A 17,210-nucleotide genomic window follows, 5' to 3' on the forward strand; every position below is an offset into this window, starting at 1 on the left:
TGTGTCAGCCAATGGTAACAACTTTTGATATTATTATTATTATTAATATTGTTATTATTATTATTAGTTAACTTTGCCAGCAGTCAGTCCTGGTGGTTGTTTCAGGAGGGCAGGTCAGGTGCAGGCATGTTATGGATTTCACAATAGAGCTTAAATCCAGAATACATTAGTCTCCAGAGGTCTGGGGTAGATTTAGCACATCTCATAATTCTGCATTGGGTGTGTCAAGTTGTGCTCCACAGAATGAAACCTTCTAGGGAGTGCATATATGCAGAGACTCCTGCAGACAGCCCGTGTTTCTAATTCTACCCTTCTAACTACAATTGCTCAGAATATATATTGCATGCCCTTAAAACGCTGATAAGGCACTGTGAAATGTCATAAATGCAGGGGTGTTAATAGGAGGGAATGAGGGTGACTAATGCAACCTGCTAAGGTTGAGTTGCACGCCTGCAGCTGTATGTATGTGTGTGTGCAGTCAACATGTATCACCCCCTCCAGGATGGACTCTAGAGTTGTCAGGGGGCCACCTCAGTCGGTCGGCAGTTGATGTAATTCGTAATTAACTTAGGGCTAATCAATAAAGCATTTAACAGACGCACAATGGACACACAGGGGATGATCCCAAAGCAAACATATTGGATGCCACTGATCGTTACAAGGTGAGGACACCCTGTCCATCACAGGGATTGAGGGTGGAGGGCAGCGGGAGAAGAAAGGCGTGTGAGATGAAGGGATGAGGAGAGCTGAGAAAAGAGATGAATAGAGAGAAGAAGAGAGGACAGAGCAAGCCGGATGAAGGCAGGAATAATGGATCATTGGAAAGTGAGGAGAGGAGAGCACAGAAGCCAGTTCTAAATTCTGTAACACAGAGCGACTCCAGAGGAGTTTCATCCTCCTTAACTTTAGAAAAACAATCAAAACACAAACAAGTGGCAGATACAGTGGGCTTCATCTTGTTTCTTAAATGAAAATGAGTGCAGGAGGTGTAAACATTTCAAAAAGGCACAGTCGTCCATTTTGTCTGATGCTTTTTATAAAACTCTTTAAAAATGTGACACTTAAGAAGTATAAAGTTTAAAACATTTTAGAACAGAAACAATACACATCATTTATTGCTCTTTTTTATGGCATTGGGTCAAATGTGGAAGAAACAACTTATTTAGCTTTCAAAATAAAAGCCATGTACTGATGCACACAGTAAGTGAGACGCTTAACATTTCTAGAACGCCACTTTTCAAGTCAGCAAAACCGAAGATCACAGATGTCCCACATGCAGGCATTCAAACAGGAGACAGTGTGAGGGGATTAATCTAAACTAAAGCATATGGAGAAGTTAACAGGTGAACAGACTGTTTGAGTAAAACTGTGGGAAGAAAAGCAGCAGGGGAAGATTTGAAGAGGAGGGACAGACAGGCAGGCAGGCAGACAGACAGGCAGAGAGAAGATCAGCACTTTGAGTGTGAATAGGCTCGGCAATAACGAAATGCTACTCTTTGACTTTATCTGATCAATCTGTGCCACACAGTCTAAATCACAGCTATGCCGCTCCTATTAGACAGCTGGAGCACTTTTAATTATAAACCCATCCGCAAAGGCCGGCGAATGTGATAGCATGTTTGAAAAAGCAAAGAGGGAGGGAGAGAAGGTCCGCTGGCACCACGAGAACATTTAGAAAAGGCCGGCATCATCACTGCATGCTAATGTGCTTCACACAGAGGCTGCCTGTTGACACATATGCGCACAACAAATGTCCACTCACACATTTGTGCTCTCAGAGACGCTCACACAAATCACATTACACATACACGCTAACATTTCCATATGCATGAGAGCGGGCACATTTGCAGCTTCTGTTTTTTGTGTTTCCTGCAGCTCGGCCTGATGGGAGAACCGCAGCGAGCTTTTTCTCCCTTTGTGCGACTGCGTTGCTTGTGTGTGAGGGCGTGTGTGTGTTAGATGCAGACACGTTGACACAGTATCCATTGAAAAGGGAGGCCCTGGTTGAAGGAGATGCAGCCAGCCAACTGTCAATCATGGCAGACGCACAAACTTTACCGCACACACATTCATTAGCACTGAAATACTCGTCCTTGAGCAGAGATAGCTGCACTGTGGAAGAGCTCTTTTCAGGGAAGGTTCTCAACATTTAATATGTCCAATGGTGCTAACTCAAGTCTGCTTTTCAAGCCATCTTTCCTTCCTCTCATCCATCTATCCTGATTCAAACTTTACCATCTGAAAACTGCAAACTTGATGTGCCAACAGCTCTTTGTGCAAAGCAACAAACTCCAGGTGGCTCTCTGAAAATAGAATCTGGACGTATTCATGATTTCACCTTGAATTAAATCATAAAAGAAATTCATGAAATGGTTTTCTTTGTGGACATATGAAGAAGGAGTCACGGATGTGTCAAAGATTAAAATGAAAGCAGATCAGGTATTGATCAGTTTATGCACTTCCATCTGTCTACTGTAATCCTTCATCAGTTGTTAAGTTTACTGAATCAAAGTCGAGAGCCTGGTGTGATTTCAGTTAAACATGAAAAAATGTACACAATAAAAAAATCAAACACAATAAGTGATCTTTAAAAACAGACGATCACAGAAATGCTCTGATGTTGCAAAACTTTGAAACAGAAAAAAAGTTCTTTATGTAAAAGTAAAAAAAAAAAAAAACCTGGTCGGCTGAACTTGGTAATGTATTTCCTCTTGTGCAGTCTTTCTGTAGCCTGACATCAGCTCAGCTCTACATATGTGATCACAGGGTGTCAAATTGAAGGTTCCACTATTGAAGATTCAGCCCAAAAACCAGCCTGTGACCATCCAATGCACAGCTTTGATGCTGCGTTCAGCTTTGGATGTGGACAGACAACTGTTCAGACTTCAAAATGCAACTCTGAACATAATTTAACATATGTAGACATCATTTTCAAATTTATCTTCTTCAATGTGAGCATGGGAGAAATTTGAGAAGTGCAGGACAGAAGCTGGAAAGTTGAGGATTAAGGCTTTGAAGATACCAAAGTGCTGACCACCTACAGAGCTTTAATGCTCTGGTCAGTCCAGCACCTTTTGTTCCCAGGAGAGAAGGAAGTGCAAGCATACAGCTGTCAGGTATTTGCTGAACAACACGCTGCACTGGATCTCATTAATTTAGAAATCTCTGCTAACAGTTTAACAGAGCAGCACAGAAAGTTTCCAGTGGTTGCCCCCTTTTTTAAGTCCATTGCCTGGGTTCACTGATAAAGTTCCCTAATAACATTATTAATCAAACGACTCTAAAGTGCATTTTTGCACACATTCTTTGTTAAGGAATAACAATAAAAATCCCATGACTTTTACTGGTGGCATTTTCAAGTATTTTCACTTTTAAGGCAGATCTTAAAAGTTGTGCCAGTAAATGAATCTGACGTCATACTTTGATGAATTTTTCCCTCCAATACATGAAAGAAAACCAAGGGGCTAAACATAAAGCAACAGTGGAGAACATCCATACGCAGTGCACGCTTGTTGGCTCCATTTGAAGTGTCCTTGAAATTTGGACAGCTCCAGTTCTGATGTAATCCCATCTCCGAGAGACAAGCACCCACATTTGGTCAGAGCCAAACGCAGACATGAGAACACATCAGATAATCAAACTTTTAGGAAACTCAAGGAGACTCATGACTCAACCCCAAGACAGTGTCACCTGGATAAATGAGAACCTTCACCAACATCAGAGAGTCATGGGTGACACTTTTGTCCTCGGTGTTATCTGATGCTCATTACTAGGTTTACAATGCATTTTATATAAAAGAACAATGAAGAAACAATTCTCTCTGTTATGTGTTTATGAAAACGTCTAGGCCTGAAAAAAAAAAATTCTCTGACGAGCATGATCTCTTGATTGATAGGTGAGCATCAAATAATCAACTCTTCAGCACCCTAATGGTCCGTGTTCCAGCTACTACAATGAGTCATTCCTGATTTGGCAGTTTTGATAAAAGCCAGTGGTTTTGTGACAAATGTGTGACAAAGGTCATACAAACCATCAAAAACAGGCTTCAAGTTACCCCAATAAAAGACAATGAATGAGTAACTGCTGGACAACCTATTTTGGGGGCTTAAAACAGATGAAGGTGGTCAGTTTCTCTTGAATCTTATCTACATTAGGAGTAAAAAAAAAAAAATCAAAGCCCCAACACTTATTTAACCCCATCCCTCTCAATGCATTTTTTTTATTGAAACCCACCAATTTCAATGATCTCTGTCCATCTGATTCTAATGCTCATGCTTTGACCAATTGGGGAATGTAGAATTTTCCCCAACTGTCAAATTTCCCATATTTGGGTAAATATTCATTATGTTTGGAGAAATATAAACTGTTTGGTTTATTTTTTTAAGTTACAGTTTTTGTTACCTATCAACAAATTCCATTGATTTTTCCCTTGTGGAGCTCAACATTCCGCATTCTATCAGTCTTGTACCAAATCTTCCAGTGGCAAAAAAACATGCAAGAGACTAAATAGCCACGCTTAGCTAAATCCCAATTTAGCGATGCTGTGCTTTGATTCTGTGACAATAGAGATCAAATATTTTCTAGTAATAATTTGAGATTATTTTTCTTTGAGATCAGGCTTTCACAATCTTAATCAGATAATGGCAGCTGTGAGTTTTTTTATAATGGTTACTGAACTAGCTCTACTGATTGAGATTTGGAGGCTATGCCTTACAGCTGAGCACAGGTTTTTTTTAACCTGGTAAAAATCCTTTGTGAAAACAAACACCACTCTAAGGTAATAGGATTTTCTACAGAGAGAGATATCATAACATGCTAAACACAGATTATGCTAAATGTCATTTTGTGAAGAACCAGACGTCCAGATTTTTTTGAGCGAAGGGTTAGATTTAAGATGAAAGTCACATGACACTTAGTGCTGAAAAGACTGCAATCATCACATCAGGGTTTTAGTATCTTGCTGGAGATTAAAATTTGGTAGAATTAGGGGTTTTTGACAGTGTTAATGAGTAAAAGACTTGAATTCTAACTCATATTGTTTAATTTAAAGCCACTTCTTTAAGTTATTTGAGGCTTCTGATAAACCAGAAAATTACAGCCTTCAATCAAAAATGTAATGTCAAAACTGATCATTTTAACCAGACATTTCACTTCATTTAGATCCAAATCAAAGCTTCAATAAAGGATTTTTCCAGTGCACTTGATGGACAGCTAATAATGATCAAACCCATGTAGAATAAGGCTCGGTAATTGGATAATCATCAGAAGAAAAAAAACAGACTGTTGCTTTGAGCATTAAAAACACATATAAACGTAATATTCACTGATTATTACTAACTTTAAAATTAAAATTTGAACTGAGATTATTTATGTTATTACTGATAGTCAGTTTAGCAGAGTGGCTCCAGGATAACTCATCATTTGAGTGACAGTTCTATGTGGTATAGAGTCTGATGCAGGAGCTGGAGTGAAATGGGACAAAAACTAATTTGAATCTGGTTTGCAGCCTTCTATCAAGTGAAAGGAAAACCCAAAAGAACACAAAGTCACTTATCAACTCAGGAAATACTAACACAAGGGCAATCAGATTGAAGTGTCATCACTGCAACCTTTTTCAACAATAATGTTTTTTAAGGTCTAACACTTTTAGATAAAAAAAAAAAAATCTCTGCACCTTTATCACACTATGCAACAGGAGAAACAAATCCCAATCTTCTGTTTTCTTGTTGATGGATCAATGATTTACATACAGAAAATTTGCTCTTAGCTTTTCCCTCTATCCATGTTTTACTCAGACACCACGAAAACATTGATTGTGTATTTTCAAAGTATCTTGTAAATCTGTCAGCTCTAGTGCAGTGCCCTTCCAAAAGGTGCTTGTTTGGAAAGAGAGCTCAGTATTTCGACCGACTGAGGAGATTGAGGAGCTGGAGTGGAATGTGCAACTGACATTCAACTGCTATGATTAAGTATTGGCATCACGGTGCAAGATCTTTTCTGTGTGGCATTACCTGATGATTGTACACACAGGAATGAAGCTATATAGCTCACCTGGAATATTTTTGATTAAAGAAAGTTTTATGATTATGAAAAAAGGGCTATAAGTGAGCCAGAATTAACTATACATGCATGACGCTTCTAAACACAGTCTACAACTAAGAAAGAAATACATAAATTAACAAACACAGCTTTTCTGAGGATCATCTAGCAAGACCTTTTAGATAAAAAATTACCAAGATATCCATTTTGTAAATATGAGTGGACTTTTATGATGTTATTTTATTATATTTATTGACTCTCTTGAGACGCATATTTAATTTGGAGGACTAAACAATAGTCCTGATGATAATGAATTATAGGGACTAGGTTTATGGAGAAAGAAGGACTTAAGGTTGAGGCTGAACTAGGTGATACAAATGAATTAAAATGAAACCAATGTTCATCAGTGAATTGCTGTACTACCTTTGTGTGTGTGTGTTCCAACTCTCGTTTTTATCTCCTTGTGGGGCCACCACCTCTCAAAGAGCCATTATGACGACCCTTTGCAGAAACGGGACTATAAAGCAAAAGATTCACACACTTTTGAGGGTTACAACCCAGTTAGGTGGTCAGCGTTGATAGCTAAGGGTCATGGCAGCAGGGTAGAGAGAACTTTCACCACAAGAAAAACATCAGTATGTGTCTGCGTGTGAAGCTGGACGTTGCCTACGTTTCTGACATGTCTAAATATTTTTTATGTTTTTTGTAAAACATTTATAGATCATATATCATTTTAAAATGTAAATAAGTAAGTACCACTCCAGTCATCTTTTGATTTATTGTAAATGCAATCCCAGGGGTCTTATAAATATGACTATGGTGTTTTTAGGCAACATTAAATAAGCTGTGTTGTTTTCTAGGACATAGTTTCTGCAGAGCGGCAGGAGTTCATCAGAGTTGCAGGTGGGACTGTTGGCACAGAGTAAGCCTGCCTCCATGTCCTCTTATCTATCTGTTTACACTCTTCCGTTAGCTAACAGCCCCTCACACCCCAAATCTACAGTTATCGGTGCAACAAAAATGGTGAGCAATATTTGAGCTATCGAGCCGTAAGGTTTTGAGCCAGATGCCAGTTCGGATGAGGAAAATGAAGACGTTCATGGATCTATTTGTCTGCAAGTGAATGCATTGGTGGCACACTGGTGGTAGCACCTATGTCACTCCTACAAGCTTTTTCCAAACGCTTTTCTTTTTTTGTCTTCTTCTGATTCACAAAGATTTTAATAAAGAAATGCTTAGAAATATAATTGTAAGATTAATTTTCTCTATATCTGTCCTCCATAAGGAAAATACCACAAGAACGTGTTAAAAACACCAAAAATATAATTTTCACTGCAGTAGGTCTATAATTGACCTTGTATGTTCAATATTTCAGAAACTTTTCTTTACTTCTCTACTTTTAAAATCTTCATGTAAACTGTCTCTCATGTGCCCAAAACTCAATCAGTAAAAGTAAAAAAGAAAAAGAAAATTCTGTCATTCTTACTTTTGACTTTTGTTGTAAAGATTTAGACAGGAGATATGTCTGGCTTTGTCTCCTAGGCCCAATTTAATGGGCCAAAAATCGTTTTTGCATTTCAGACATGCAGCTCTACACATACCTAAAAATGTTTGGATAATACAACTTCTGTTACTTTATAATTTTACCATTCTTTCTCAAAACACTTTGAGGACTTAAAAGATTTTGAGACATTGCAAACATAGCAAGAAACTTTTCAGTTTGTAGTTTCTAATCTTTACAACAAACCCAAACACAACTCTCCAACACAGCTTGTCTCTTGACTGTTTGCAGGCCAGTCCAACACCCATACCATGTCTTTGATACCAAGCTTTGGTAATCTTCTGATGAAACATGAGGCTGTTGTTGGAAAACAGAACATTTATAGTAGATTATGTTACTTAAACTATTTTTAAGTAACACTTTATAACACTTTTTAAGTAACACTTTAAGCCTGAAGAACTCAGTTGTTCAAAATCAAGATGATTTTTGAGCACAATGAGTCCCCCCCCAAAAAAAAAATATTGGTGGAGTATATAATTAACTGATTCAGTACAAGGAACTAAATCGCTTTGTCTACTGTTTTTTTTGAGAAGTTTTAAACATGGATCTCAAAAGTTGGACTAATGAACAAAGACGTAAATAACTATATTACATATGTACACATATAGGATGTTTCACAGTCACTCCATCATACACTGACTTCTCTCCTCTCCTCTCAAAGCCACCACTGGTTTTGTTTATGGGCCAATTTGAATGAGAATGAATCGCTCTCGTCTGTTTCTAGAAAGCGGTCTAATCCACGCCGGCTGCTGCGAGGCCCTGGCCCTTTGTTTGGGATTATTGCAGCTTAGAGCTAGCTAACAATAAAGAGATGAGCAGCTCACCTCGTCGCCATTAATGAAGTGTGGAGAGTCATTTAGCCTTTAGCTAGCTGTTACTGAGCCGAGATGATACCTACACACATGCCTGCACACACACACACATTTGTTTACCCATATGTTTGAGAGACTAACTGATGCAACATATTTAAAAATCTTTCCACACTTAAATATCACCTTGTTACACTCAATATTCAGTGCTGATCTGAAGTGTGCTAAAGGATGACTTTAATGTTAAACAAAATACAACAATTAAACTTCTCATTTAAATCAGTTACGTAGTCTTCTAAGTATTCTTCCCCAAGCAAGTCTCACTCCAATCATCTTTTGATCTATTGTAAAGAGGTTTCAAGTGATCTTTTAATTACGATTATGCCATTTTTAGTGGCAGAAGTTAATCAGAATTTCGCCTGTAGTTAATGGTAGGATCATTGGGATGGAGTAACCCCGCCTCCTCTTCCCCTCCCTATTGCTGAAAAGGGCTCGGTGCAGGGATCTTGTGACCTGCCCAGCGTATTTTCTACATCACAAATCCCATATTTCATGGAGCAAGTCGCAGTTTCTTACACAGTATGGCCAGGTGGTTTGACTTACACTCAGGGGTGACTTATGTGTGTTTTTTTTTAAATAAATATGCTCATTCATTCATTTTTTTCTCCCACTAACAATCGTTTGCCGTCTAACAGCTGTTTCGCGCTAACAACCACTGGTAGGCACTGTAGGTAAGTGTATCAGTATTTGCTAATGACAGCAGCGCAGAAGAAGAAGCGCCGTCCAAAACAAACATGAAGGAGAATCTGATTGTTTTCTTCCCAAATTTTTTATATTTTTCTTGTTTGCATCATTTTCTTTTCTTTGACAAATGCTGGTCATCAAACTGGGTTATAGTGACATTGCAGTACAGTAAACCCTTGTTTTTCGCGGGGGTTACGTTCCAAAAAGACCCCGTGATAGGCAAAATCCGTGAAGTAGAAACATCTATTTTTTTAAACTATTATTATACAATTAAATACTCTATTATACATTGAAAAGAAAGAACACACCAATTTACAGGCTCAAGCATTTGTTTCACAAATAAAAGTACTTTAGAAACCTTTTTTTCAACAAATAACTCTGTACTGTACTGTCAAATAATATTTTTAATGTATGTGAACAGAAGGCTTCAAATCGCGGACATTAGCCCCGCCCACCGCGACCCGAGTATTGGATTAAACGGGAGAAAATTTAAAATGATTATGAAAAAAATACAAAGTACAGTGGGACAAATAGTGACTCAGGTGTATGTCACTGCTTTACAGACTGAGCCGCTGCATCCTGACTCCGCTCTGCAGTGTTTTCTTCTTTTGAAGCCCGCGGTGCAGCTGTGTTTGTTCGGGAGAAGAGCATAGTGATCGGCAGTTGTTGTCGCTCTTTTTTCTGCTTTGCAAAAAGATCCTTATACACCGACATGCCACCATCAAGAGAATTTGCACGTAGTAATGAAAATTTGGCAAGCTGATTTACGTACGTGCACATATTAAACTGCAACGTTATTGACGCACAGGTAACCGGCAAACCGCGTTATAGCAAGGGATCACTGTACTGCTGAAAACACGGTCATTCAGATGCTGGCTTCCTGCAGGTAAAAATCGGTGTAAAAAATCTCTAATTGATTGTACTCTGAATGAGCTTGGCGGATTCCCCCCAAAATTGCGACTCAGACTCCGGAACTTGAGTTTTTTTCTTTTTTACTTTGTTTTTTAGGTTCCTGCAACCTTTATTCCGGAGTGACATGAGAATTTTTTAAACAGCATCTTTTGTCTGCTCCTGATTCACACCAATTTAAAAAAAAGAAATACTCATAAATGGAATTTTAAGCTGAATTTTCTTAATTTACAGTGGCATGAGAAAGTTTGGGCAACCCTGATAATTTTCAAGATTTTTCTTCATAAATCATTGGTTGTTCAGATCATCAATGTCAGTTAAATATATCATATAGCAGATGAACACAGTAATATTTGAGAAGAAATGAAGTTTATTGGATTTAAAGAAACTGTGCAATAATTACTTAAACAAAAATAGGCAGGTGCTTAAATTTGGGCACCCCTGTTGTTTTAATGAGTTGACTACCTTTAGCAATAATTATTGGAACACAAAATTTGTTTTATAAGCTCATTGACCCTTGACCTACATACACATGTGAAGCCAATCATGAGAAGAGGTATTTAAAGTGGCCAAGAGCAAGTTTTTCTCCTCTTTGCATCTTCTCTGAAGAACTTTCTCATACCACTGTATGTCCTCCAACATCAGAAAAAGGCCACAAGAACATGATAAAAACACAAAAAACATGATTTATGGACTAGAATTGGTATGGACCAATGAAGACTTAACACCTCTCTTTCAATTTATTATAAAATGTATAAATATGATAAGCGTTGTTGTAACATCAGCTGAGTAAACAGTTTATTGTTATATTTAGCACTGTTTTAAAAATACTATGTTAATAATTTCTCTAAGACATCTAAACATCCTTAATTACTGCCCAGTCTTTTTAATGCAATAAAATACCTTAATCTCACAGACATGTTTCTAAAATCATTCCTAAAACACATAAAATTTTGAAATGTTAAAGAAGCCACAAACAAAAGCAATAGGTACACTTTCATGCTCACCAGATTTTGAATGTCGGGGGGGGGGGGGGGGTTGTAAACCATGGCCATTGGGGTAGGTGAACTGGGACAAACAGGAAAAGCAGGAAGATTTAAGCTTTGGCAGAAACACACACGGATTGCAGCGATCCACACAGAGTATGCTGGCATGTCTTCTGACAAAGTGAATGAGTTTGATATCTGATTAGAGGAGAGAGAAAGAGGACACGTGTGATGTCTATCCAGGTTTGTGGATGAGTGTGGCAGAGTCAAACCTCTGTAATGGACTTGGACAGTGTGCACGGAAATGGCTCCACATGGATTACATACCAGGACAGTCCCCTGTTATTTACATGCATGAAAGCACATGGAGCATACAGGTGCATACAATATTAGAGAAAGGGAACAGAGCCAGATTTATGCGACTGTGAATCATTCCCCTTCATATTAGTGTTCTTTCAAAAACCAGAAACAGCTTCAAAATTGCACACCATTAAGTTCATGTGGAAAGGTCAATCATGAAACAAAAAAAAAAAAAAACAGACAATTAAATCAGACAAGTTCTGAGCAAGTCTATGTAAAATGTCCCATTTAGTTCAAATATAAGAAAACAAATTTCAAATGGGTTTTCATTGAAAAGTTGCTTTCCTGATTTAAACAGAAAAATTACGAAATTTTCATCAAATAGGCAGTGTTAAAAACATAAATGCAAGAAAACCGATGATTGTATAAACACTTGCATATAACCTATCCACACGTACATAGCTGTCGATTTACTCTAACAGTTTGGTGTCATGTTTTTTCATGTTTGCTTGACAAACCAACACATCTGACACATGTCAATATTTGAGGTTTGCTTTGGTACATCTTACTTTGTTCGGTCAGCTGGTGCTAACAAGTTTAACAAAAATCTCGTCATTGAACAAGACACTATTTCTTGATCTGTAAAAAGAGTATTTTCTTAACAGTAATATTAATTAAGAGTCAAAAAAAGAGTCCAACCATAGTTTAGCAATTTTTAAAAATTTGATGATTTTAGTTTTATGTGATTCAGAATAACACCATGAAAACGTAATTTATAAACTTTCATTCATGGTTCTGTTTAATTGAAAAAGTCCAGGATGTGACAAATGATCAAAATAGATAATAAGTTGGTTTACAAAAAGGCAAGATGAACTATAAATACATTTGTCAGTCAACCTTAGGCTACTAATAGGAATTTCTCCTTTTTTGCATTACTTGCGGAAACAAAAGTGTAAAAAATACACTTTTTTTCCATCCAGCAATGTCTTCAGGCTACAAGAATGACCAGCTATGTCAGCAACCCAAAAGTCAACAAGCTGCAAAGTCCGAAAGCCATAAATGTTCAGCGTTTATCTACAGGGTGAAAAAGCTAGTGCCTCACTGATAATGTGCGTGTGTGGCTCAAATACTGTGGCCAGAGCAAGTCACGACTTAACGCTTCCTGAACAAACTCACACTTGTTTCAGTCCTATTTAAACAGGACCTGCAGAATTTCACAACTAGTTCTAAAGAGACGCAGTATGTGTGGAAGTCTACGGGAAACCAAATCAAGACCGCTCGCGTAAAACTGTGTGTGTGCTTTTATGACTATGCGTAAACCGGCAAACGTTGATAATGTGGGGTCTTTGTGTTTCAGTTGACTACAGCATTCACACTTGACTCCATGTCTCAGAAGAATCTGAGGACAGACTGCTGTGATTTAAAAAAAAACATATTTATGCTGCCAAACCAAGCAGGAAACAGAAAAAAACAATAAAAAGACAAATCTAACTCTTGATTGATTGAAGGAAAAGAAGAGGCTGAGCGTAAGCAACCATAAATTCTTATCTTTAAACAGTTTATTCCCAGGGTTGTGGAGATGAGGACTGTTAGTCCTCATGTATTGTCTTTAACACCATCCTTTGGTAACATATAATAAAATAGAAAGAGCTTGAAAAAGTGTTTTTAATTCTTTGCAATCAGCTGTTGACATGGAATATCTTGCAAGTCAGATGGTCATTGATAATGCACAGGGAGATAACGTGTTTAAAAACATATAACAAATGTATTCTAATGTCACCAGTAAACACATTTAATGCAATAAATTGTACAATGGTAAAACATTGGAGTGTATCAAGTTTAGTTCCTGATTTAACCTGTTTTCTCTGGAAAGAATAATTCTTTTAGTTTTTCAGTCCAAACTCTGGAAGGATTTGATTTATTTGTGCTTTTGACATGAGGCTTTGATTCACAGCATATAAAACATGTTTTAGGATCATTTCAAATGCATTTTTTGGCTAAAAAATTTCCCAGAGCAAAATAAAAAAACAAAAATACTTCTTTTTCCTATTGGAAAATTTTTCATTTGCTTTTACAAACAAAACTAATGATGGTAGGCCGTCAGGCATAAATGTTACTTGACAGTTGACTAAATTTTGTTTTCTTTATGTCAACATTGGAAAAATTGTGTTCATACTTTCTTTTTCTTTACTACCTTTCTTTCGACTTTTATCTATCTCAGGATTCTGATTTTTGTAAAAAAAACAAAAAAAAAACTGCAGACAGTGACTGGAAGTCATTTGCTCCTCTGTGCTGCAGCTGCTTTTATCCAGATTAGTGTATTTTTCCCTGCTGTTGATGAAAACAAACCCAGTGGAGAAGGAAACAGAAATATCTGCTTCAATCTGTGTATTTGTGTGTTAGTTCGTCTGCATATACATTACAGTATTTTTACCGTTCTTGTCTCCGCTGTATGCTTTCCAGTGTTCCACCACGAGTTTCTGCCATGCTAATTATCCTCACATCATGTGTGAAGTGTGTGTTTCCCATCATCCAAAGAGCAACAAGCCGTCAGGTTTTGGCCTCCTAAGGTTAACATCTGTTGCATTTAGCTTTGCCATGTTGCTCTCTGATGCAGAGAGCCAAATGAAGCCAAATGATCACCGAATGCTGACACTCACTGTTTTGCCAGTCTGTGCAACCACCAGTTGTTTTTATTTCCACTGAAACATGTAGATCTGTTTAATTCAGGCAACACATTAAATTATAATTTAATATTATATTTGTATCATACAACTTTTTGGTGGTTTTAAAACAAGACAATTAATGAACGATGTGGAAAATAAAATATATAAAAAGACTGACACACAGTTTCCCATTTATATCCTCATTTGATTTCAGGATAAAGTTAATTAACTACTCAAAAATTGTGTTACTTCCAGCAACATTATATTTAACCTCACAATAAAGGGATTCTTTATCAATTAGAATAATTAAAAAGAAAAAAACAAATATTACAATGTGATTTGACTTGTTTCTGAGTCTAGATAAATAATTAATTTCTGGTTTTGTTACATAGTGTTACACACTAAATAGTGATTCAAATATACCACTGTGTGTGAAAACCTTTGAATTGAACTATAAACACTCTACAATAAACTCATAGAGTCACTTAATATTTCAGTGTTTAACTGCAGGAGACAATATAGGTTATTCTCCCTTTTTTTTGCTGTTCAATTTACGTAAAGATATGCAGAATCTTATTTTTATTTGACATCCTACATGGTGGCAGAATATGATGCTGGTTTAATGCGGAGACCATCACTTGCTGTGCAAAAACTTCCTGCAGCTTTTTGACGTGAAAGGCTTTTTAGATGACTGCACAGCTCAGCTCAGAGAAAATGCTGTTATATTTCCTAATCATTTAAGAAGAAAAACACATTCTCCCAAAATGCTCTCTTTAATAGCTTCATGTTATCTCCCACATTGTAAACTTGCAACTCAGCTAATGTTCTACAAATATGTTAAAAATTTCTGGGCTTCCAAACCCAAGCACTGTAGATGCCTGCTATGGGGCCGTTTTTTTTTTAATGGCCAACACTCTGTGTCCTTCAATCTGCCATCCAGGCACTAATGTAAATGAAAAGCATTGGGACATGGCGTGTTTCTAATGTGTGGACAGGAACAAAAACCTTGGATCTGGGGTATTCTGTCGGCCCTGTGACACACATCCCAGCCTCGACCTGCATACACATCTTCACCTCCCCTTTTTCTCCTTCTTTTCAATTGATGGCTCTTCTAAATCAATAAAAATGATCTTGGAGTCCATCACCATTTGGCTGCATCATCTTAGAAGTGCCTTCTTTAGAATATAGCAGCCATACTGTACAATGGGCCAGCCAAGCACACATAATTTGCCATTGATTTCCCCACCTCCTCCCACTCTCTTCTCGACTCCTTAGCCCCTAGTCACTGCACAGAGCACAAAAACTAACTTCATCATAGACTCCGTTAATGCACATGCACAATAACCCTCTTTTCTCCTGCCCTCTGGTAATTTCACTCTTTTATTATCATTTTCACTTTCCCTATTTTTGCTCCTTTTCTATCCTTCGTCGTTCACTTACTCACTATGTGCCCTTTTCCTGAAATCTCTTCACAGGTCACTGTTCTTTCTCCTTATGGACAACATGTGCAAATGACGCAAGAGGTACATTTTATTTTCACCATCAACCTTTTTAGCTTTAATATATCTTATCTTGATTTAGGGTCTAAATTTAAGTTTCTCTCATTAATCAGCTAATCCATCATGTGTTAGACTTTTTAGCCAAACTTGTACTAACTGTTTTTAGACATCTCAACAAAAGTTCTGAAAAAAATTTAACAAATAAGTTTAGGTGCAATCTTCTAAAATACTAATAATACTAATAATGAATACATCCAAGATGATCTTCAGAAAATTGACTCTGAACTGTTAGATAATTTGAAATTAAATATTTGTTTTGGTTGTTAGTCCAGACTGATAAAAAACAGAACGACTATTACTGCTTAACTAATTTTATATGTGTTGATTTTTAAAGAAAAAAAAAATTATTTGTCTTTTTTCATTTTGAAACACGTAAATAAGCTACTATGTAAATTCAAAGAGAAAATAAATCCCTACTAAAAATAGAGAAATGTGTAGGCATAAATAACACTTGATGATGTGAGCCTAAACATGTTAATGATTTAAAGAATTTAAAACAGCTCCGATGGTTTTTCACTTGAAAATAGGCTAAAAAAAACTTGAGAAAAAGCGCATTACATACAGGCATCCGTCTTTTCTGTTCACAATCGAGTCAAAGTGGTGACATTTTTGATGCGTTTGCTCACAGTGATGACCTTTGAAAGCCCCGCACTGGTGTCTCTGCAATGATTACATTTCTTCACTGGGTGGGGATGTTTCTTATGGGCAAACACTGGATTCATGATTAAGTTTAATTTTTTCCTGCTTCTACACCTTCCAGAAGAAAATTTTGTACTTTATTTCTTACTGTAGGTGGCATTTTTACTTTTAGGAGGGTTCAGAGACAGACGTGCAATGACACACATGACCTGTTGCACAAATAACTCCAATGCAACATTCATGTACACATGTGTGACATACAGTGTGCTCTCACACATGAACATTGTGTTGTTCTTTAAGTCTGACACTCTGCTTCATTCACTCTAAGCCTATTACTTTATTCTTTTTCTGCTGTTCAAAACACACACAACTGTGTGCACACATAGCAATGCTATCGCTAAGACCTTATTCAATAAGCCTAGCATATCCTCCAGCCGTATCACACATCATCCCACAAACACACAACCCATATCTGAATCTTTTTTCCCTGAGTGGTGGTGTCGTCGCTGTTTGCTGAGAGTATCATCCACAGCCAAGTTGTTTGAAGAAATACACCTCTCCCGTGGCGTGGTCTGTGCACGAGTGTGTTTCTTTAGAGTGGGGCTTTGCTACTCCTGACACCGTTATCAGCTCTAGTCGAATGTATTTCTTATCGGGATGGAGGTGTGGAAGGAGGAGGGAAGGAGGGGGGTCGACCGACAATACAAGCTTATCAAACGTCTTCAGCCATGATTCGGCCTGTCACTCAAGACCGACGTGCACACTCGTCCATGCCCCCACATGAATACACGTGCACTTGTATACAAATACACACCAACATCAGGTTGTTTTTGATTGATAGATGGGTTTTAAAATACATAGAAAGGTGGAATCAGAAAGGATTGTGGCCCCTTATTTTGCTTTACACTCCTGTGCAGTAGTATAACATATGTGGAAGTGTGCTTGTGTGCTGAAGTGTGTGACTATGTGTGTGAGGGAGCGCATTCTAAAATAACAAA

General features: G+C 37.4%; 1 long non-coding RNA gene across 1 annotated transcript in view; it reads right to left on the bottom strand.

Annotated features, from left to right (window-relative positions):
• Positions 1-17,210, bottom strand: part of LOC101162358 — an 87,414-nt gene that overhangs the window by 43,255 nt on the left and 26,949 nt on the right. The window lies entirely within an intron of this gene.

This window comes from Oryzias latipes, chromosome 4, assembly GCF_002234675.1.
Source record: "Oryzias latipes chromosome 4, ASM223467v1".
In the NCBI taxonomy this organism is placed as follows: domain Eukaryota; kingdom Metazoa; phylum Chordata; class Actinopteri; order Beloniformes; family Adrianichthyidae; genus Oryzias; species Oryzias latipes.